The 24,182-nt window shown below is 42.6% G+C and overlaps 1 protein-coding gene across 9 annotated transcripts in view; it reads left to right on the top strand.

The window, feature by feature from the left end:
* Positions 1-24,182, top strand: part of FAM168A (family with sequence similarity 168 member A) — a 251,675-nt gene that overhangs the window by 13,213 nt on the left and 214,280 nt on the right. For 2 of the 9 annotated variants that reach the window (XM_061629087.1, XM_061629083.1), the window contains exon 1: positions 17,563-17,734. The exons of 3 other annotated variants lie outside the window; for them this stretch is intronic. The gene's annotated coding sequence lies outside the window, so the exon portion shown is untranslated. Of the gene's footprint in view, positions 1-17,551; positions 17,735-24,182 lie in introns of those variants that run through there. 4 more of the 9 variants (XM_061629078.1, XM_061629086.1, XM_061629081.1 and 1 more) reach the window with 4 other exon arrangements.

Below are 24,182 nucleotides of genomic sequence, written 5' to 3'. Positions count from 1 at the left end.
ATAACTTGGAGCTGATAATTAAATAGAAGAGTTTCTGTTGAACATACCTTGGAGTTTCAGGTTGTTATTCAATGCTAGTCCTACTCAGAATAGACCCGTTGAAGTTAATAGACACGGCTAACTTTGTTTCATTAATTTCATTGGGTCTACTCTGAGTAGGACTTAGTTGACTACAACCCAAAGTGCCCCAGATCAGTCTCCAATGTAGTGAGCTGCCCTTTCCTAAACACGGTACTGCTGTGAGCTGAGTTTGAACTACCTGGACTTATCAATACATGTGGACAGCTGAAACTGTGGTACCAAGTCAAGAGTGTGAGTTGCCATCCACCACTTCCCAGAGTGATTGTGCACTGCCAGTCAAATGTTCATTCTGTACTCATCAAGGAGGAATGGCTTTAAGTCATCCAGGGTCATAGCATAGCGGTGGGGCGGGGTGGGGCGGGGCAAGGGCCGTCAAGATGAATGGATGCTGAAGACCGCGCTTGGAACTGGCTTACCTGCCAGATGGGGAAAAACCAGCATTGGAAACAATATTTCTTATTTACTGTTTTGAACATTAAAACAGCAAAACAGCAAAGCTAGGGATTTCCCCCCAAAATTATATATACAGGCCAAAGCTCAAAACATAAATGCGCTGCTGTTATTCTCAACACTAGATTAACCCCACATCTTTTATACCATCTCCCAAATGTCTTGTCTCAAACACTTCTGTTAACCCCAAACGCTCCTCCACCTTGCAGGCTTCCCATAGACATCTGGTTGAGACCAGGAAGCTGAACTAGATGCGCCTTTCGTCTGATCCAACAGATCTTACTTGTAATTAACAGGTTAAAGCAACATCCACCTTAGCTCTTTTTTGCATCAGTATCAAACTGACCCACAAAAGCGTGTGGACTGGCTAAGGCCCTAACATAAATGATTTAATTATTGGAGGGAAAAATCAACGAGGGCCTCACCTATGGTCAACAGATTATTGTTATAAGATTGAAGTAACAGGCTTGAATTGCCTCCTCTCTTAGAGTTTCTTGGGAGAGAGATTACTTGATAATTGAATAGGAGTGTCATTTTGTTAAGATTTTTAATCAACTGGTCAGTGATAGAGTACATGTACATTGCATGCAAAATGTCCCAGTTTCTATACTGTACTGTTGTGGTTACTATACTTAGCTAGATGGACCATTATACCTTATACTGAGTCAGTATAAGATAGCTTCTTATGCAAAACTCTGTGCCAAACCAAATTATTCTTTCTGGCTGTATTGCCTAACTCAGGAGTGGGGAACCTTTTTTGGCTCTGTGGGCTAGATCTTTATCTGGCCTGACCCCGTGGGTCAACTGTGACAGGTGGGTGGGTTAACCCACTGGTCAATCACACGGCATTGCTACACAATTTGAAGGATCAGCACTGGATGCGCTTTCCAAGGCTCCCCATGCCCCTCCTTTCAAGCCCCGCTATCAGAAGAGGCACGAGGCTTGGAAAGTCCTTCCTGTGCTGATCCCTTCAACCTCTGAAAACGACTGGTGCAGGGCAGCTTTCAAAAAAATCAGGTTTGCTTGCTTTTGCTATGCGTGTAGCGAAAGCAAGCATGCCTGGCTATTTACTTCATTGTAGTGTGATAGAGCAGTCCCTGCCAGAGAGCAGCTTCAGTCAGGTGATGGGCTGGTGGGTGTGGTTTGGGGAAAATGGCCTTGGGGGCCAAATGTTACCACCTGAAGGGCCATGATTGGCCTGGAGGCTGGAGGCTCCTCACCCCTGGTCTAACTTCTCCAGTCTGGCTAGTAACTTACTAATGGCTAGTACTTGCTTCTCCTCTTTCTTATCTATATGAGAGCAAACTACTGATACTACAGCAATTTTTGATTTCTGCAGGGCACCAGCCAGAGCAGAAAGACTTACCCAGCTCTGTGCATGAACTGTGAGCATGCCTTAGACTGCTACTGTAGAACTGTCCTGCCTAGAGGCGAAGGATTCAGAGGTGATGTCTTTTCCCCTTTTTATTAAAGTTACGGTTATATCCAAAGCTGTACGCTTCATATACCTGTCTACCCTGACTCACTACTTGCCCTAGCTATTCTACCTAAGCAGTCTCTGCAGCGTGTGGGGAGAGTTGACTCAGCACTAGAGTCTTGGGAGGCACCTGCTTTAGTAGGGAAGGTCTTTGTGCGTAAACGACAGCTCTGACAGAGTTTCACCCTCTGAAAGTCTCTCTTCTCGCGCCTCATCGCGTGGGGCGAGGGGGGCTGAGTCTCAGACGGCCCATCTGACTGGGGCTTCGCTAGGTGACAGCGTGGTCTCTGGAAGTGGGATGCTGATTGGCTGGGAAGCGTTTGAAGCGTCTGGCAGGGATTCCTGCACAGGAGTAGATAGTGCGATCGGAGAGTCGCTTCCCAACTGCTCAGGCATTGGACTCGCAGGTGGGGCAGGAGATACCTCAGTGAAAGTGCCAGGCATGGGAGATTGAGGGCTGCCAGAACCCTCCCCACTTGTCTCCCATCCTCCAACTCTCCAAGGAGCCTCGTCTTCATCTGACTCCCCTCCCTGATCTAACTCTCCCTTCGCCTGGGGCACAACAGGAACCTTCTTAGAGGATTGTTGAGGTATGTTCTCAGGTGCACTGCTGTTAGCGCAGAGAATCGAGCAGACACAATTTTAGGTAAGTGTTTTAGGATCACAGCTTATCTTTGCATTGTCAGTTGAATTCCTTTTAAAGTTTATCCCACCCCCCCAGTATGATAGTATAGTCAGAGTTAATAGCTTTTACTTCTTATTCAAATCTTTACTCTTTTAACTAATCCCAATTATTTTTTTTACAAAAGTATTTACATACACCCTTTTGGCTTTCAAAAAAGTCTGCAAAGTGGTCTGTGACAAATCTTGATATAATAAAAAAGAAGAGCAAGAAAATCTTAAAACAGTTACTTTAAAAGCACCATCAAAAGAGAAGGAACATACATCATTTAAAAATCTGTACAAGCTTTGTGGAATAAAAATGTGTTTCCTTCCTGCCTAAAAACCATTAAGGACAGGGACAGTTGAACCCTTCTCAGGAGACAGTTCCACAACTGGGGTGCCATCCGAAAAGCCCTGTATGGTGCTACCACCGACCATACCTCCCTTGGTGTCGGGAATGGAGGGCAGGGCTTCATAGCATGAGATCGATGGGGAACTTCATATGAGAAGAGGTGGTTCTTCAGATACTAGTACTCTAGTCTTTGAGTTTGTCTCGATAGGGATGGGGAACCTGTGCTGTCCAGGTGTTGTGGACTCCCAGTTAGCATGGGCAGTGAGCAGGCACAATGGGAGCTGTTGCCCAGCAACATCTTGAGGTCTGAATGTTCCCTACCCTTAGTTTAAAGGGTATAGAATCATAGAGTTGGAAGAGGCCTATAAGGCCATCGAGTCCAACCCCCAGCTCAATGCAGGAATCTAATAAAGCATTCCCGGCAGGTGGATGTCTAGCTGCGTCTTGAAGGCCTCCAGTGTTGCAGAGTCCACCACCTCCCTACGTCATTGGTTCCATTGTCGTACTGCTCTAACAGTTAGGACGTTTTTCCTGATGTTCAGTTGAAATCTGGCTTCCTGCAACTTGAGCCCATTATTCCATGTCCTGCACTCTAAGATGATCAAGAAGAGATCCTGGCCCTCCTCTGGGTGGCAACCTTTCATGCACTTGAAGAGTGCTATCATATCTCCCTCCAGTCTTCTCTTCTCCAGGCTAAACATGCCCAGTTCTTTCAGTCTCTCCTCATAGGGCTTTGTTTCCAGTCAATGACCATCCTCATTGCCTTCCTCTGAACTTGTTCCAGTTTGTCTGCATCCTTCTTAAAGTGCAGTGTCCAGACCTGGACACAGTACTCAAGATGAGGCCTAACCAGTGCCAAATAGAGGGGAACCAGTACTTCATTCACATCATTTGGAAACTATACGTCTGTTAATGCAGCCTAAAATAGCATTTGCCTTTTTTGCAGCCACATCACATTGTTGGCTCATATTCAGCTTGTAATTAATCTTTGTCACCTTCCTGTATAGTAGGTTTAGTACTACAGTACCAAAAGTGGAAGGTTGGAAAATATATGAGGGAAGTGTAGGGTTTCTTTGCAATATGCACTCTTCTGAACACTTGCCAGTCCTTGGTCTGCCATTTGAACTAGAGGAGATTGGGGAAATATCTTGGCTTGGTGCTGAAATGATGACAGTAGCTCTGGGTAGGCATAAGAAGTGTCATCTAATCCAGCATCCTGTTCTCACAGTGGCCAACCAGGAGCTATAGGAAGCCTGCAAACAGGACATGAGTGCAACAGCACTCTCCCTGGGGAGAGTATTCCATAGATGGAGAGCTACTACAGAAAATACCCATCCTTTTGCTTGGAGGTAGTATGCAGAAAAGGGGCCTCAGATGTTGCTCTTGAGGTCTGGGCACATTCATATGAGAAAAGGGATCAGGTCCCCAAACATAGGACAAATCAGCACTTTGAACTGGGTTCAAAACCAAATTGGCAGCCGGTGTAGTTGGGCCTCAACTGTTGTTACATGTTTCTGGTTTTTTTCCTAATTAATAATTATCTAGTTCTTCAAAGGCAGCCCTACATGCAACACATTGCAGTAGTGTTACCCAGAAGGTACCAGAGTATAGACAAATGAAGCCAGCATCTCCCTGAAATCCCATGTTCTGAAAATACAGGTTTTGATGCAGTAAAAAAAGCCCTTGCCATTGCAGATGCTGTGACATATGAGGCTAGTTTATGTATGTTGCTGTGCAATTTTTTTCTTCTTTCCCAGATACTTTTTCTGCACATCACAAAGGGAGTAATATGATGGAGGCTTGAACTGCAATTACCTAGAAATTGCTCCTTCTGGTAAACGATCATTCAGTCTCAACTCTTCTGCTCAGTGGATGGAACAATAAATACAATAATGCTCTTTTATCTTATAAAGGGCTGCTTAAATGGGTTGTTTGTTTTTAATGATGGTATGATCCACAGGACTCAAAAATGCCTGCGATTTTATTCTCATGGAAATAGCTCCACGTATTTTGGCTCAAAGGTCTCCTGTTGTGGTTAATTTCTATAATATGCTAGCTAATCTACACTTTTTATTCTCAGCAGATCTCCTCTAGTGTTTCCCATATGGTTTGGTAATTAGCCCAAAGCACAGTCCATTCTCCATTGCTTTGGGCTGCCAGGTGGTTACTAGGTAACTGGCTGGACTTCCTAAGTAAGAATTCGTGATAACCCTGTGATTAAAAGGCTCAGTTGCAATTTAGAAATGTCTGTTACTATTGCTGTTGGGAAAACATGAAGAAATATTTTCTAAGGCAAGTATAGTCAACCATGCTAATAGCAATGGCCATGTTAGATATGTCATGAGCTATAGCGCGTCAGCGACTTTGCATAATTTAAGTGTCCTGCAGGTGCCAAATTACAGGTGATAAATTTGTTACGATCAACCTATCCTTTAATCCAGTGTCTGTGCTCTGTGTAAGGGCCAAGAGGTGGCCAGGAGAATACCTGTGCTGCTGCCACAGTTTGCCGTGACAGTCGGATTTTCTTTCAAAGCTTTAAAAAACCCTCTAGATTTAAAAAAGGCTTTCTAGCTGTTGTGGCACACCTCAGCAGCAGCACAAGTAATGCCTAGCTACTTTGCCCAGAATGCCAGGCCCTGAGAATGACCCTCTTGGCGCTTTTGCAGAGCCTAGTCAAGGGAGGTGGCAGAGAGGCTGCAAGTGCTGCTGCCCCAGTGAAGCAGGGAGGTGGACCGGCTCATCAACAAGAAGGGCCGCGTGGAGGTGGAGAGGGACAACTTGGCAGATGATATTATGCACTTCCAAGAAAAGAAGGAACGTCTCTCCTAAGACCACGTCTGCTGTGGTAACTGTGTGCATCATTTGAAAATAAAGAAAACATTGTTTTGTTGCAAATTTTGTTTACTTTCTTCTTGTTGCATTGTTCATGTTGCACTGTATTTTTATTGTATTTTTTATTGGTTATTTCTTATGTAATTTTTTTTTGTAATATGTTTTAATATGTTGTTCACCACTTTGGGGGCCTTTTGGCCAAAAAGTGGTATATAAATAAACTATACATAAATAAACTATACATGGAGTCAACCAGCTGCTGCAGATGGGAGCTGAGCCTGGTGGTGGGTGAGCGGGTGGCAGGTTGGGCCTCTGAGGGGCCCTTCTAAGTCCTAGTGCCCTCCACAAGTGTCCTACCCTCCTGGGTGCTGGCTTTTGACCTGGCACTTTATCATTGTCAATTTTATTTGGAAGGTGATAATGGGGAGTTGTTTATACAAGGTTTTCTGCAGGATCTTTTCTAAAAAGGCAAAGAAGTTATTTCTTGCATGTTTATAGGATAGGTTAAATTAATGTATGTCTCCTGTATTTTATGTGATGTGTTGTGGTGCTGTTGTACTGAGTGTGCCTCATGTAGTCCATTATCTAGTGCAAAATAACTAGACAGAAGTTGAGGCAGCTGAAGTCCTGAGTGTTTTAAGACTTTATTTATTTATTTATTTGTTTATTATTTGATTTTTATCCCGCCCTTCCTCCCAGCAGGAGCCCAGGGCAGCAAACAAAAGCACTAAGAACACTTTAAAACATCATATAAACAGACTTTAAAATACATTAAAACAAAACATCTTTACAAACATTTTTTTAAAAAGCTTTGAAGTCATCTTAAAAAAGAAAAAAAAGGTTAAAAACATATATTTTTTTAAAAAAAGGTTTAAAAAACATATTTAAAAGCAGTTCCAATACAGACACAGGCTTATTTATTTATTTATTTATTTGCCGATTTATAACCCGCTTTTGTTCACTGAATTCAAAGCGGAGAACAACAGTATAGTCTCATACAATATAAATAAACTCATAAAATCAGTTAACATATCCATTAAAAATCAATTAAAGATTAACATTAGATGAAACAGTACCGTTTACATATTAAAAGCTTGGCGAAATAAAAAGGTTTTAACATGTCGACGAAAATCTAAGAGGGAATTAGAAAGCCGTATCTCCAGTGGAAGGGTATTCCACATACTAGGGGCCACCACTGAAAAAGCTCTATTCCTAGTGCCCGATTGATGGATGGTAAAAGCTGAAGGAATAGTCAAAGTACATTCAACAATGGATCTCAGTGGACGATGGGATGTGTATTCACAGAGGCGATTAGATAAGTAAAGTGGCGCCAAGTTATGTAAAGCTTTAAACGTTAGGACCAACAGCTTGAATTGATTACGAAACATAATAGGAAGCCAGTGCAGATGATATAAGAGTGGTGTAGTGTGCACTTGAGGGCCAGCTCCTGTTAGCATCCGCGCCGCTGCTCTTTGCACCAGCTTAAGCGGCCGGAGGGTTCTAACCGGAAGACCGACATAGAGGGAATTACAATAATCCAGTCGTGATGTTACAAGGGCTTGCGTTACTTTCCGTAAATCGGATGATCTCAAGAAAGGACGGAGTTGGCTAACTAATTTTAATTGTGCAAAAGCGCTTCGTGAGACTGCTGCAACCTGAGGTTCCAGGGTTAGGGCTGAGTCTAAAATAATGCCTAAGCTACGGACTTGCGTCTTCAGGGGAAGTAAGATCCCATCTAATGTGGGAAGGTTTTTATTTTCCTGAGGAGAGTCTCGTCCGATTAGAAGAACCTCTGTTTTATCTGGATTAAGTTTTCATTTGTTACTGTTCATCCAATTCTGCACTGCTGCCAAGCATTGGCTCAGAGGGTGAACCGCCCCTTTGGCGTCTGGTGGAAATGAGCAATAGAGTTGCGTATCATCTGCGTATTGATGGTAAGAAATCCCAAATTTACGGATAATACGACCTAAAGGTTTTACATATATATTGAACAACATTGGGGAGAGAACACTTATGTCCCTGAGATGATTTTTAGATTCGGGAAGTGCTCCTGCAAGTCTCCTTCCACCTCTCAAAGTATTGCATGCTTTGAAAGGATAGTATTTCTTACCATGTCCAAGAAAAATATTAAGTGCTGTCTGGGCTGAGTGTGTGTTATGTGAAAATGCTACTAGGTCTTCTTTGCTTGTATTTGATAGGCCGTACGTATGCATCAGTTGTTTAGCACATTTTAAGGAAATACTTTTTTTTTGTTCTTCAGGATAGAGTGGGCTAGAAATTAGAATATTTTCCTTTTTTTAAACACATTTTGTATGAGGAATCATATGTTAAGGACTTACCTTCCAGATCAGGTGACTAATATTTATGTTTCACCCATCTCCTTTTGGGGAAGGGCTGTAGCTCAGTGATAGAGCATCTGCCTTGCATGCAGAAGGTCCCAAGTTCAATTCCTGGCATCCCCAGGTAGGGGTGGGAGAGACTCCCTGCCTGAAACCTGGGAGAGCTGCTGCCAGTCAGTGTAGACAACACTAAGCTATATAGACCATTAGTCTGACTCTGTATAAGGCAGCTACCTATGTCTGTGTTTTGCTCGAGATTTGCTTTTTGGTCTTTCATCATCGGAAAGTTATTCACATGGTGAAACACGAGGGTGATGAAGTATCCTCCTCTTCCCTCCCCCCCTCCTCCATGTATGCCAGTACCAATTCATGTCTTCCTGTGCATGCTCTTATGTAGCCAAAACTGCATCACCCACATATTTGATTTATTTAGTTTATTTATATATATTTATATCCTGCCTTTCCTCCAAGGAGATGGAGGTGGCACATATGGTTCTCCTCCATCTCCTTTTTACACCCACAACAACCCTGTGAGGTAGGTTAGGCTGAGAGATGGTGACTGGCCCAACATCACCCAGGAAGCTTTGTGGCTGAGTGGGGATTTGAGTCCTGGTCCAATGCTCTAACCCACTACGGTAACACCGAAGTTTGAAAAATATTAAAATATGCGGGGGGGGGACCCTAAAAGGATGAACTGCCTCCTAAAAATAATGGCATGAAATGTTGATTGGTTGAGAGGAAAAAAAACCCTGCCAACTGGTGGGGTGAGGGGAAAGGCGGTAAAATGGAATGGCTGGAACAGGAGGAATGAAACCTATATTGATATAGCTGAAGCAGGAGTGGGTAACCTGCCGCCCTCCAGGTGTTGTTGGACTGCATCATCTCTGAGCACTGAGGATGATGGGAGGTGGAGCCCAACAACATCTGGAGGGCCACAGGCTAGCCAATTAGTCACCCCGATATAAACCGTAGAAGGAGCCATTGTCTGGACTGGTCTCTTCCTGATTCACACTGGGAAATTATTTTTAAATGTCACCCCGGACAGAAGTGAGGGCTGAAGCTGGGAGAGGAGCTTACAACAATCATGCCGTGTTATCCACGCTTTTATCTCCACAGCGTGTGTTGGGCTGAGAGGGAAGTACTTATGAAGCTGCCTTGTACTGAGTGAGACCACCAGGCCTTCTAGCACAGTATTATCAACACAGGCTTGGTAATTTCCAGTATCCTAGGTAAGGGCTTGAGAGCCAGTGTGGTGTAGTGGTTAAGGTGTTGGACTACGACCTGGGAGACCAGGTTTTGAATCCCCACACAGCCATGAAGCTCCCTGGGTGACCTTGGGCCAGTCACTGCCTCTCAGCCTCAGAGGAAGGCAATGGCAAACCACCTCTGAATTACCCCTTACCATGAAAACCCTATTCGTAGGGTCACCATAAGTCAAGATTGGCCTGAAGGCAGTCCATTTCCATTTTTCAGATAAGGGCTTCTCTGGCTGACTGGCTGGGAGCACCGAACTGGAGCAAGCCACCCTGCAACATATTATACTAGTACACTTCCTAAAAGTGGTTGGTTGGATGATCGTTAAGATTCTTCCCTGCCCTGTGATTTTATGGTATTTATATTCTTGTTTTACTTGCTGGAGCCTAAAGGAGAGGGGAATGTTGGAAATGTATATAAATACATAAAATTAGATTGTTTTGGGGAGCTTTCCAGTCCTTAAAATTGCTAGGGCCAAGGAGTAATTCCTTGTAGGCCAGAAGAAGCTTACCAGTCTCTCTTACCTGCTGCGTGTCTCCATGGCTTACTACACTCAGGCACTCGACAAAGTCCACAAAAGCTTGTCCCAATAATAAAGTATGTTCATCTATGTTACAAGACTCTCTGTTCTTGCTGCAGCAGACCAACATAGCTATCCGTCTTGAAATTATATTGTCTATATTTCAGTTTTTTTTTATAATAGCGATAGTTTTGCATTGGATTCCTCATGTCGTCCGTTTAACAGCTGAACAGTGCTGAGAGAGAAATAAACCTCTCAGACGAATTGCCTTCAGACTCCTCCTCCTTAGGAGTTAATTGTGTGCCATCTTGAGTGTTTTTAAAGAGGAATAAATTATCTATTCAGTTGTGTTGGGCTCTGGTTGAGGCATACACATGTGTATAGGCTTATTAATTAGGAGTGCCTCTTTTAGTGCCATTACTTAATTGGGTGCCACAGGAGTTTGATGCAACCAAGTAGTGCTCTTAACTAGGGGAGTGGCCATGCTCTGCATGCAGAAAGTGCCCAATTCTGTACTCGGCATCTCTTGCGTATCGGAGCTGGGGAAGCCAGTTAAAGGAGGCTACAATGGCTTAGAAGAGCCAATGGTATAAGGCAGCTCCGCGTAGAAGAATCCACCTGCAGGGTGTACAATACTTGGTGGATGTATTGTTAAAGCCCAGCACTTCATCACTGTGGTGTTCTACGAGTAAGAGCAGGTGCATAATTCTGTTTGTCTATTACAGTGCTTCCCTCAATAACAGTTGGCATCTCATGTCTTTCTCCCCAGGGCTGTGGAGTCGGTACGCCAGACCTTCAACTCCGACTCCTCTATTTTTCTACTGTCCGACTCCGACTCTGACTCCGACTCCTTCATAAATGGCAAATGTATATTAACTAGTAATAACACATTTACTGTAGTAAAATGGTAGCACAAGGCATTTCATCACCACCATGTGAATCCAGAGCCTGGAAAAGTTACTTTTTTGAACTACAACTCCCACGAGCCCAATCCCTGGAGCTGATGGGAGTTGTAGTTTTAAAAAGTAACTTTTCCAGGCTCTGGATTCACGTGCTGGTGATGAAATGCCTTGTGCTACCATTTTACTACAGTAAATGTGTTATTACTCGTTAATATACATTTGCCATTTATGAAGGAGTCGGAATTGGAGTCGGAGTCGGTACATTTCTTCCGACTCAGACTCCACCCAAAATTGCTCCCGACTCCGACTCCACAGCCCTGTTTCTCCCTGTAACATTTTACAGTTGAATTAGAAATGTGATTGTTCAGCAGTCGTATCTCTTATCACAATCTTAGCAAAATTTACTGAGGTTTGACATTGTCAGAAATTTGACACAATGGACCAAGGTTAGACTTCTTGGTGGTATGGTTGAAATGGTCCAGAATGTGCATGGATGTAACACAGGGTGGGGAACCTCAAGTCCAGGGGCCAAATGCGAACCTCTCCTCAGGCCATGCCTCCTTGGAAGGCCACGCCCCTTCCCTAGGCCACGCCCCTCACTGACTCTGCTCCATATCCTCCTCAAGTGCTTTTTTCTGGCTGGCTGGAACCTATCCTTCAACTGTGATAATGCCTCTTACTTTCCTGGATGGAGAGGGGTTTGGGGGAGTTTGTAGGAAAATATAATATATATATATATATATATATATATATATATATATATATATATATATATATAGCACACTGTACAAAGGTAACAGTCACTTGTTGATGCATTAATCCCTTTTGTTTATAACTGAGGGTTATAAGCTCCTGGGATTCTGTGCTTGTTTGAAAATACTCTTTCCAGCATGTTCCTCTCCTTTCTGAAATACCAACAGTATCTATGCTGTCCACTCTTAGGTATATGCTTCTTTGTGCTGCATAACATATATATAATAGCAGCCCAGTTGTTAAGTTTTTTGGGCTGCTCAGCCCTGTACATTTGCAGTGTTGCTACTACCATAAGTTTTGCTCTCCCAGGAGACTATGTAGACATTTTGGGCCCTTTGACATGGTAGCACCAAGGACATGCAGGCACTTGGAGCGGATGATGCCAAGCGATAAAGAAGTTTTTCAGATGGAAAATGTTTTCGGACTGGATGGAAATGCATTCTCTTTCAATGTGATCTTAGTTGATTATGTAAATATGGGGAGGGAGGGTGAATGGGGCATATTTTTTTCTTAATATATTAGATATTAAAAAATAACATGTTAACCCCCCCCCAGGTAACAGCCACATCAGTTCCCACACCCACTTCTCTCCCCTTCCCCCCACTGGTATGTGATGCCCAGGAATGTGGCCCTTGACTTGAAAAAGGTTCCAGCCCCTGGTTTTGCTCTATTTGGATGAACCTGAGCAAAATCGCAGGCTCACACATTCTCCCCGACTCTTCCCATGAGTAACGAAGCTAGTTTATTAAACTAACTACTGTTTAAAGCCAGGATCCCTGGTTCATTGGTAAGCTGAGCATGTACTTGCTAGATGGCCTTAGGCAAGCTACTCTTTTTCTCCACCAGTTTGTAGCAAGCATGGAAAACAAGGCTACTAGCCTCTTTGCAGGACAGTAAATCAGGTGGGCGGACAGAGAAGAGTTGGTGCAGTCCCTCCTTCCTCTGCCTGCCTGCTGACTAGCCTATGTGGAATTCCATGTATGTACCTGTGTGGAATGCCACCTGTGTGGAATGCCACCAGGAGAGCAAAGTTGTTCTAAACTGCTCTGTGGTGTTGTTAGTATTCTAGCATTGACTGGAACTAGTCCAGTGATTATTTCTGTGTCCCTTCTCTTAATACACCTTAAAAAGAGGTAAATCCTGTTGATGTAAAGCTTCATAGATCTAGAGTATTTCTCCCTATTTAAATGGGCCATAAACACTAATGATGAGTTCATTTGCATTAGAGTTTGCAGGTTTCACAATTACATAAGGAAAGGAAATGATACGAGGTGTTACAGTTATCCATAGATATAAAAATGTTAACAAGTACATTATGGAAATATTAACGTCATATCAGAGCATCTGTTTCACTAATCAATTTAAGTTTTCAAAAAGAGAGATGAAGAGAAATTTTGTAGCTTAAATCTAGTTTGACTTAGCATCCGGAAGATGTACTTGAAAATTAAATAAATATATTTACAAGAGATAATATCTCCACTGCAGTGATTGATTTGTGCCATACAAAGTCTTATTATTGCTCAGGGGAACTCTGTTGAAGACATCAGCATTGGACTCATAAGATAATGCATGTGAATATAAATGAATATTAGTGTTGACGTAAAAATATACAAACAGAGAATAGTAGCATTGCTACAATAACACCAGACTGTAGGCAGTGCTAGAAGCAATTTTCTCTGGCCACTGAAGGGATTTAAGGTTATAGACCTCTGCATGGATAACTACATCGTTCCTACATGAGGCTTTTGTTAAAATTTGCAAAGAAATAATATTTTGAATTTTGACTAAAATCTGTCAAGGAATATGGAAAATTAAACAATGGCCCACAGACTGGAAGCATTCCATATACATCCCAGTTCCAAAGAAAGGGGATCCCAGGGAATGCAGTAATTATCGAACGATTGCCTTAACATCAAATCTTTATTGATACAGTCATAGACCAAAAACATTTGTAGATAAAACTATGTACATTTATAACAGAAGGTTACAAAGATGCAGTCAGGTAAGAACAACAAAACTATAAAACAACAAGGGAAACAGTTACAATAAGGTAGTGGAAGCTTCTGAAGGGATGAATGCCCTCCGTTATTGATTGGGCCGCGGAAATGTATTTAGCGACTCGCAAAATAGTATCCCTATTAGTCGTTGACAAAAGATGGAAAAGTAAACATTCAGGCGGTTTGTGAGGGTATTTATTTATGATGGGGGTTATGAATTTGGAGCGAATATCATCATATAGGGCACACTCAAAGATGACGTGAGAGAGAGTTTCTATAGCGCTGGCACCGCAAAGGCATAAACGGTTTGCATACGGGATACGTTTAAATCTCCCTTCGAGTAAGGCAGAGGTAAGACAGTTAAATCTAGCCTTTGTGAAGGCTAGACGATATTTGGGGATCGTGAGAGTTTCCAGATAAGGGGCATTAAGAACATAAGAAGAGCCTGCTGGATCAGGCCAGTGGCCCATCTAGTCTAGCATCCTGTTCTTACAGTGGCCAACCAGGTGCCTGGGGGAAGCCCACAAGCAGGACCCGAGTGCAATTTATTTATTTATTTATTTAATTACATTTCTAGACCGCCCTATAGCAGAAAGCTCTCAGGGCGGTGTACAACAAATAAAATCACAATTAAAATATGAGCAAGTGTGAAAAATATAGTACAATTATAAAAACATTAAACATGATAAAAATCTGAAATAGAATTGCCATTGAGTTTATAAATTAAGATCCATATTAGTGCAAGAACACTCTCCCCTCCTGAGGCTTCCGGCAACTGGTTTTCAGAAGCATGCTGCCTCTGACTAGGCATTGAACATTGGCGCAAAGCTCAGACCAAGGTGAATAGGAGAACAGGTCGAGGTGGCTGCGGTAATGGAGCATTGGAAATCCATATCTCTTATACGAGTCCGGATAGAAAGTTTAACTATCTCTGGAGCTTGGGACATCAGATGTTCAATTGAGAGGCCAATACTTGCAAGGTAGTTTGTGAATGTTTGGGCCCATTTCGAGGTGAAAGAGTCTTCCCAGAGTAAAGGGAGATAGCCAGTGGATTTTTCATAAGACATTTTAAGCCAGAAATTTAGGGCAGCCATCCACGCTTGGGACTCAAGTGAGACTAGGCCGGATTCTAACCTAAGGACCGCCGCTGGAACGCACCTGGGAACACCAAAAATTTGTCTGAGAAATAAAGAAAGAACTGCCTCCACAGAAGAGTTGAAGGCGCCAATCCATAAGGGTACCCCGTAGAGAAGTTGAGAAATAGTTTTGGATCTAAAAACCTTTAGGGCTGCCGGAATGTATTGTCCTCCTTTAGTGAAGAAGAACCTTCGGATGCCACTGGCTGAGTTACGAGCAGTAGAAATAGCCCCTCGGATATGGGGAGTCCAGGACAGAGAGGAGTGAAATAGTATACCAAGGTATTTGAAGTGGGAAACCTGTTCTATTTTATGGGAATTGATTGTCCATTCGTGAACAGGAGAGTGCTTGGCAAAAGCTAAGATCTTAGTTTTGGAAAAGTTTATAGATAGTTTGTTATCATGACAGAAACTCATAAAAGCTTTTGTTAGGTGTTTGAGGCCTACTTTAGAAACAGAAAGGAGAACAGCGTCGTCTGCATACAATAACAGAGGACAATGTAGGTTCGCTAGCTTAGGGGGGTGGAAATCCGGGGATTGACAATAAAGGGACAGGTCATTCATGAAAAAATTAAATAGAAGTGGGGCTAGTATGAAGCCTTGTCTGACTCCTTTTGTTGTAGTAATGGGGTTTGTGAGATGTCCTTCACGACTACATCTAACATGAAAGGATGTGTGGTGGTGCAGTCGGCTAATTAAGAAAAGGAGTCTCTTGTCAATCGTAGATTTTGCGAATTTCGCCCATAGTATCTCCCTAGGGATAGAATCAAAAGCGGATTTCAAGTCGACAAAGGCAACAAATAGGCCATTACCCCAGCGGTTCTTGTATTTTTCAGCTAAGTGATTTAAAATCACACAGTGCTCTATCCCAGACCTACCTTTCCGGAAAGCTGCCTGCTCTCTCCCAAGGATATTTTCCTCCTCCAGCCAAGAGGAGAGTCTCTCTTTTAGGTAGCAGGCATATAGTTTGCCAATAACGGAAAGGAGGCTGATTGGGCGGTAATTTGCTGGGTCCTCGTTGTTCCCTTTTTTAAATATAGGGATAACTATGGATTCGAGCCAGGACTCAGGAAAGCATCCAGAGTTATTAATCAGAGTAAAGAAATTTGCAAGAAGAGGGGCCCACCAAGCTTTGTGTACTTTCAGCATTTCAGAGAGTATATTATCAGGACCAGGAGCTTTGCCGGATTTCAAGCTAGCGATCAAATCAGTAATTTCTTTTTGGGTTACAGGAGGCCAATGCCTTAACATCCCATGCAAATAAAGTAATGCTTAAGATTCTACAACAAAGGCTCTTGCCATATATGGAGCGAAAAATGCCAGACGTCCAAGCTGGATTTAGAAAGGGAAGAGGTACCAGAGATCATATTGCAAACGTTGGATAATGGAACGGACCAAGGAAGTCACCCTGTGCTTTATAGATTACAGCAAAACCTTTGACTGTGTAGATCATGAAAAACTATGGAATGCTTTCAAAGAAATGGGGGTGCCACAGCATCTGATTGTCCTGATGCGCAACCTATACTCTACACAAGAGGCTACTGTAAGAACATATCATACGGAACGCAGGATTGGACCAAGAAGAAAGTGTGAAAATTGGAGGGAGAAATATCAATAATTTAAGATATTCAGACGATACCATACTACTAGCAGAAACCAGTAATAATTTGAAACGAATGCTGATGAAAGTTAAAGAGGAAAGCACAAAAGCAGGACTACAGCTGAACGTCAAAAAGACTAAAATAATGACAACAGAAGATTTATGCAATTTTACAGTTGACAATGAGTACATTGAACTTGTCAAGGATTATCAATACCTTGGCACAGTCATTAACCAAAATGGAGACAATAGTCAAGAAATTAGAAGAAGGCTAGACTTGGAGGCACATAACAACAACAACAATATTTTCTGTGGAAGAATTTTCTACATAGATGGGTAGTGTCAGGAGATGGCAGGGCTACCTGCTTCTGCAGTGGTACAGCAATGGAACTAATTACCTAGGGAGGTGGTGGGCTCTCCAACGCTGGAGGCCTTCAAGAGGCAGCTGGACAGCCACCTGTCGGGATGCATTAATTTAATGCATTGAGCATGGGGTTTGACTTGATGGCTTTATAGGCGCTTTCCAACTCTATGATTCTACGATTCTATGGTTCTTTGATTCAGTCCTCCTTCCTGTTGAGATCTAGCTGTGCACAAGCTGCAAATGAACAGAATCTGCTTTTAGATCAGGAACATAAGGGTAGAATAAAAAGAACTTCCAAACTATGTTATTTTACTGCAATTCTAGCTTGGTGTTGCCATTTTCAGTGCTCAATACTAGAGGCTTAATGGTTGGAAGTCCCTTGTTCAACAGGAAGATCCTCTGTCCAATTGTTCCTGAGCTGTTTTGCGTATCTTGACTTCCTAGTTTTGCATTGTGTCTCTTGCATTTTTGCCTCCTGTTAGTTCTCAGTCTGGAGTCTCCTAACTCCACACCTGCAGCCTGTATTTGTCTTTTCCATCCCTACCATCTCACTGCTCAGGTCTCCTATGTGCCTACCCTGCTCTGAGCTTCCAGGAAAATGACCCTGTCTGTCCCCCTCAGCCCTGTTTGCCAGACCTTAGACTCTAAAACCTAGAAACTGGAACTTTTTACTTTAACCTCTTGTTGAACTTGACAGTGCTGCTTTGATAACCTGGTTTGACATCTGGCTTGGCATCAGAACAGCTTTGTAAATAAGTCTGGAAGAGTTACTAGCCTGCCACTTTTTTACTAGTTGTTTTATAGACCAAGCAGAATTGCAGATGGCTTACAACACGAAATAAGTCCCTCTTTATTCACTCCGGGTGTGTGTCCACCAGCTGCATCCATGCAGTGGCTAGGCACTGGAGGGAAGAGGAGGAGCAGGGAGGGGGAGAGCCAGGTGACCAACCCCAATTCTGGTAGCCCACATCAAAGGTATCTTCTCACCTGCCCATGATTCCTTATGGCTACTAGGTAAGTGCTTAAATACTTACATGCAATGCCTCTGTACATAAAGCATGGCTCCTGGTCTTGATCCTTCGATGACTACCTGCTAGCTGCCATAGTTTAATTTTATTGTGGGTGTGTGATTTTAGGTTAACTATCATATTTTTTCTTGTATTCTTACACATTTGTTTAATTTTTATATTATTGTAAGCTACCTTGCAAGAAAGTTTCTTCTAAAAAGCTAGATGTAAATTTATTAAATTAAATGCAAATAAATGAAATGCTACATTAAAAATTACTGAACTAGGGACACCTTCATAAACATGCTTTTCTGTTGTACTCCATTGTGACGCTGCTGTAGGGAAATTCATATAGAAGCATCATTTGTTTGGACTGTATTTTAGGATACAAACTGAGGCCTCCAGAAGGATATCTCTGTTCTGTGTTTTATCAATAGTAGAATGAAAATACATTTAGTGTCTTGCTGGGACTGGATTTTTGAAGTTGCAGGGAGAGAATAAGTTAGTAACTATGAGAAAATTGTAGTTTTTGTCTCAAGCTTATAATGGTGGCACAGTCTTTAAATAATGTAGAGAAAGTATAATGAATAATGCTGCTTAAAACCAGCAAATAATAAAAATACCACCCCCCCCCAAATGTGAGAACAAGAGCCTGAATGTGAACCATGTGCAGAAAACATTTAGGAGTTCCAGAATGAGGTTGTGAACTTTTCTTTCTGCATCATAAACTTGAGCAGTATTAGTAAGGTAGGAAATTCCTTGGGAGTTCGGTGTTGAACAGAGGAAACAGCTACAGCTCTGGTAACAGTCAGGAATATTAAAAACGAGGAATGTTTTTGGTGTTTGTTGTACAACCATTCCATCATAAGTGAAATGTATGTTTTATTTAAACATTCAGCTGTCTCCTCCTGTCCTTTTTTGCTTTAATTATGTATTTAACACAACGATTGTTCTAATCATGTATTGGGGGTTTGATCACTTGAGAGATGAGATTATCTGTAGTAACCGGTTGTAAGGCTGTGTCCTAAAGATATCCTTTGTTGATACTAACTCTTACATTGCATGTAACGCTAAACATGTAGCAATGAGCCTATGTGAGTGTTGGGCTTGCATGCTCTGCCTCCCCTCTTCAGCATGGTTGTGAGGGGGAGCTGCAAAACTTTGGCTCCTGTTTTACTCTAACCACAACTTGTTTTGATGTCCAAACTAATCTTAACTATGGTTATTGGAAACAGACCAACTTGAAACTATGGATTGTGAAGCTGGTTTGTTTCCACTGGCCATAGTTAAAATTAACCACGGTTGAGGGTTCAGGGGAGTTAGCACTAAACTGTGGTTAATAAAAAATGGAAGTGAGGACTTCCAGGTTCCTCCTCCTCCTCCTCCTCATATTATTGTTGTTGTTGTTGTTGTTGTTGTTTACATTTGTATACCACCCCTCAGCCGAAGTTCTATGGGTGGTTTACAACAATTAAAAACATTAAAAACAAATATACAAATTAAAAACACATTTTTAAAAAACAATTTAAAAACACATTTTTAAAAAACAATTTAAAAACACATGCTAAAATGCCTGGGAGAAGAGGAAAGTCTTGACCTGGCACAGAAAAGATAACAGTGTTGGCACCAGGCACACCTCATCAAGAAGATCATTCCATAATTTGGGGGCCACCACTGAGAAGGCCCTCTCCCTTGTTGCCATCCTCCCAGCTTCCCTTGGAGTAATTCATTTCATTGGCGATCACTTGTGGCCGAGTAAGATTGTCTTCCAGGGTAAGGTCTTTAACAGTGGGTCTGTAAGTGACTGTGGAGGCCAATTCTGGATCCACACAGCCTCCCACAGTGAGGACATAGGTTTCCATCTGGAAGATGGTCACGATGAGGATTTGCTTGATGTGCCTTCCGCTTAGCTCGTTTTTCCCTTTCGCCCTGTACTCGTGCTTCTTCAAAGTCCATAGCACCTTTGATAATGGCCGACCTCCAATTGGGATGCTCATGGGCCAAAGCTTCCCAGTTCTCGATGCTTATGTTACATTTTCTTAGATTAGCTTTGAGAACATCTTTAAACCTCTTTTGCTGTCCACCGATATTCTGTTTTCCATCCTTAAGTTGGGAGTAAAGTAGCTGCTTTGGAAGACAGTGATCAGGCATTCGAACAACATGGCTGGTCCAGCGAAGTTGGTGTTGGAGGATCATTGTTTCAACGCTGGTGGTCTTTGCTTCTTCCAATACGCTAACATTAGTCCGCCTATCTTCCCAAGTAATTTGCAGAATTTTCCAGAGGCAACATTGCTGGAATCTTTCAAGAAGTTGGGAGTGGCGCTTATAGATGGTCCATGCTTCACAGGCATACAGTAAGGTCGGTAGTACAATGGCTTTGTAAATAAGCATTTTGGTCTCCCTGCGAATATCCCGATTCTCGAACGCTCTATGCTTCATTCGGGAGAATGCGGCACTCGCAGCGCTCAGACGATGCTGAATTTCAGCGTCGATGTCAGCTTCTACAGAGAGATGGCTGCCAAGATAAGAAAAGTGATCGACATTCTCCAGCGTCGCACCATTAAGCTGGATTGATGGTGCTACAGAGAGATTGGTTCGCACTTGCTGATGAAGCACTTTGGTTTTTTTGATGTTAAGTGAGAGGCCAAGCTTTTCATATGCTTCTGCAAAGATATTTAGGATAGTTTGAAGATCTTCCTCTGAATGTGCAGAGACTACATTATCATCGGCATATTAAAGTTCTATGAGAGAGGTTGTAATTACCTTACTTTTTGCTTTCAGCCTACTGAGATTAAAAAGTTTTCCATCTGTTTGATATGTGATTTCCACGCCAGTGGGAAGTTTCCCCTCAACAAGGTGTAGAATCATGGCGATAAAAATAGCAAATAAGGTCGGAGCAATGACACATCCCTGTTTGACGCCTGATCCCACTTTGAATGGATCACTTTGAGAGCCATTGTTATCCAAAATTGTTGCCATCATGTTGTCATGGAGGAGTCACAAAATATTCACAAATTTATCAGGGCATCCAATTTTCAGAAGGATGGTCCAGAGAGCGGTTCGATTCACAGTATCAAAGGCCTTAGTCAGATCAATAAACGCCATATATAGAGGTCGGTTTTGCTCCCTGCATTTTTCTTGAAGCTGTTGTGCAGTGAAGATCATGTCCACTGTCCCTCCAGAAGGGTGGAAACCATTTTGGGATTCAGGGAGGATGCCTTCTGAGATAGGTAGGAGGCTATTTGCAAGGATCCTTGCAAGGATTTTACCTGCGGTAGCTAGAAAAGAGATGCCTCGGTAGTTCTCACAATCTGTTCTATCACCCTTCTTGAGAAGTGTGATAATTATGGCATCCCTAAAGTCTTCCGGGATCTCCTCCCTCATCCAGATTTTTTCGATGAGCTTATGAAGTTGTTGTGTGAGTTCAGGCCCACCTTCTTTAAAGACTTCAGCAGGAATCCCATCAGGTCCACTAGCTTTGTTATTCTTCATTTGATTAATGGCTTTACTGACTTCATCCAAATTAGGGGATACTGCAAGCTTGTCTCTGGTTTGTTGTTGTGGAATTTGTGAGAAGACCTCACCAGCCACAATAAAGTTACAATTAAGGAGGTCGTGGTAATGCTCTTTCCAATGCAGTGCAATAGACGCTTTACCCTTAAGAAGTTTGGTACCACCGGCAAACAAAAGCACTAAAAACACTTCAAAACATCATAAAAAGACATCTTTTTTTAAAAAAAGGCTAAAATATTTTTTTTAAGGAGGTTTAAAAACATTAAAAAGCAGTTCCAACACAGACAAAGGCTGGAATAAGGTCTCAGCTTAAAAGGCTGGTTGAAAGAGGAAGGTGTTCAGTAGGTGCCGAAAAGATAACAGAGCCTGTCTAATATTTAAGTAGTAGGTTCCTTAGGCCTTTTAAGAGAACAATGACAAATTACCCATTGGGCTCCTGCTGGGAGGAAGGGTGGGATATCAATCAATCAATCAATCAATCAATCGCCTTCCTCTGAGGATGAGAGGCAGTGACTGGCCCAAGGTCACCCAGTGAGCTTCATGGCTGTGTGGGGATTTGAACCCTGGTCTCCCAGGTCATAGTCCAACACTCTAACCACTACCCCACACTGGCTCTCAGCATACGAATAGCAACCAGTAAATTCCTGAAAGAAGAGGAAGGACTTTACCTAGTGCTGAAAACTGGTAGAAAGTATTATTAAAGCTAGATTAACTAAGCACATAGAAGAACAAGCCTTGCTGAAGCAGAGCCAGCATGGCTTCTGCAAGGGAAAGTCCTGTCTCAGTAACCTATTAGAATTCTTTGAGAGTGTCAACAAGCATATAGATAGAGGTGATCCAGTGGACCTAGTGTACTTATTCAAAAAGCGTTTGACAAGGTACCTCACCAAAGGCTTCTGAGGAAGCTTAGCAGTCATGGAATAAGAGGAGAGGTCCTCTTGTGGATAAGGAATTGGTTGAGAAGCAGAAAGCAGAGAGTAGGAATAAACGGACAGTTCTCCCAATGGAGGGCTGTAGAAAGTGGAGTCCCTCAAGGATCGGTATTGGGACCTGTACTTTTCAACTTGTTCATTAATGACCTAGAATTAGGAGTGAGCAGTGAAGTGGCCAAGTTTGCTGACGACACTAAATTGTTCAGGGTTGTTAAAACAAAAAGGGATTGCGAAGAGCTCCAAAAAGACCTCTCCAAACTGAGTGAATGGGCGGAAAAATGGCAAATGCAATTCAATATAAACAAGTGTAAAATTATGCATATTGGAGCAAAAAATCTGAATTTCACATATACGCTCATGGGGTCTGAACTGGCGGTGACCGACCAGGAGAGAGACCTCGGGGTTGTAGTGGACAGCACGATGAAAATGTCGACCCAGTGTGCGGCAGCTGTGAAAAAGGCAAATTCCATGCTAGGGATAATTAGGAAAGGTATTGAAAATAAAACAGCCGATATCATAATGCCGTTGTATAAATCTATGGTGCAGCCGCATTTGGAATACTGTGTACAGTTCTGGTCGCCTCATCTCAAAAAGGATATTCTAGAGTTGGAAAAGGTTCAGAAGAGGGCAACCAGAATGATCAAGGGGATGGAGCGACTCCCTTACGAGGAAAGGTTGCAGCATTTCGGGCTTTTTAGTTTAGAGAAAAGGCAGGTCAGAGGAGATATGATAGAAGTGTATAAAATTATGCATGGCATTGAGAAAGTGGATAGAGAAAAGTTCTTCTCCCTCTCTCATAATACTAGAACTCGTGGACATTCAAAGAAGCTGAATGTTGGAAGATTCAGGACAGACAAAAGGAAGTACTTCTTTACTCAGCGCATAGTTAAACTATGGAATTTGCTCCCACAAGATGCAGTAATGGCCACCAGCTTGGATGGCTTTAAAAGAAGATTAGACAAATTCATGGAGGACAGGGCTATCAATGGCTACTAGCTGTGATGGCTGTGCTCTGCCACCCTAGTCAGAGGCAGCATGCTTCTGAAAACCAGTTGCCGGAAGCCTCAGGAGGGGAGAGTGTTCTTGCACTCGGGTCCTGCTTGCGGGCTTCCCCCAGGCACCTGGTTGGCCACTGTGAGAACAGGATGCTGGACTAGATGGGCCACTGGCCTGATCCAGCAGGCTCTTCTTATGTTCTTATGTTCTTAAAGCATGTTAACGTTGGTGCCAGTCAGACCTCACTGGGGAGAACATTCCACAGACGGGGTGCCACAGCTGAAAAGGCACTCTCTTGTTGTCTCTCTCCAAATTTTTCTTGGAGGGGGCACTCAGAGGAGAGCCCCTCATGATGTCCAGGTAGGCTCATGTCACAAGAGGCATTGTACAAAATATGGGGATCTTGAGCCATGTAAGGCTCTATAGGTTAAAATCAGCAGTTTGAGTTGAGCTCAGAAATGTATTGGCAGCCAATGCAGCCAGGCAAGAAAGGTGTAATGTGTTTGGACCGTCTGGTCATCATTAGCTGCTGATTTCTGCCCCAGTGTTCCAGTTTCCAAACTTGCCTGCAGAGACACCCCCCAATATAATGTACTGTAATAGTCTAGCCGTGAGGTTACCAGAGCATAGATCATTATCATCATCATCATCACTGTTTATTTGTGTGCTGCCTTTCCATAACAATTTATGCACAAGGTGGCTCACAACATGAACATAAAAAAGTTACACAACTCACTGTAAGAAATAAATTCAAATGGTCAATAAGTTAACAAAAACATAAAAATCATACAATAAATTGATACATCCTTATAATTCCTAATAAAATCCAACAATAAAATACAGGAACATAATCCCAGTAACAGCAAAACAAAAAACCGACCATCAGAAAGTAAACTTTTACCCAAACAGAAGCCCCTAAACAACACCCCACAGTCAAGGTGGTTTCTGGCATCTTCAGGTAGTGATACCTTTTGTAGCTGCAGTCAGTGAAGGCCCCGCCCTTCCAGGCCAGGT

Source organism: Rhineura floridana, chromosome 5 (genome assembly GCF_030035675.1).
Source record: "Rhineura floridana isolate rRhiFlo1 chromosome 5, rRhiFlo1.hap2, whole genome shotgun sequence".
Classification (NCBI taxonomy): Eukaryota; Metazoa; Chordata; class Lepidosauria; order Squamata; family Rhineuridae; genus Rhineura; species Rhineura floridana.
The sequence above is the reverse complement of the archived record's forward strand: the minus strand, read 5'-3'. Positions and strand labels throughout refer to the sequence as shown.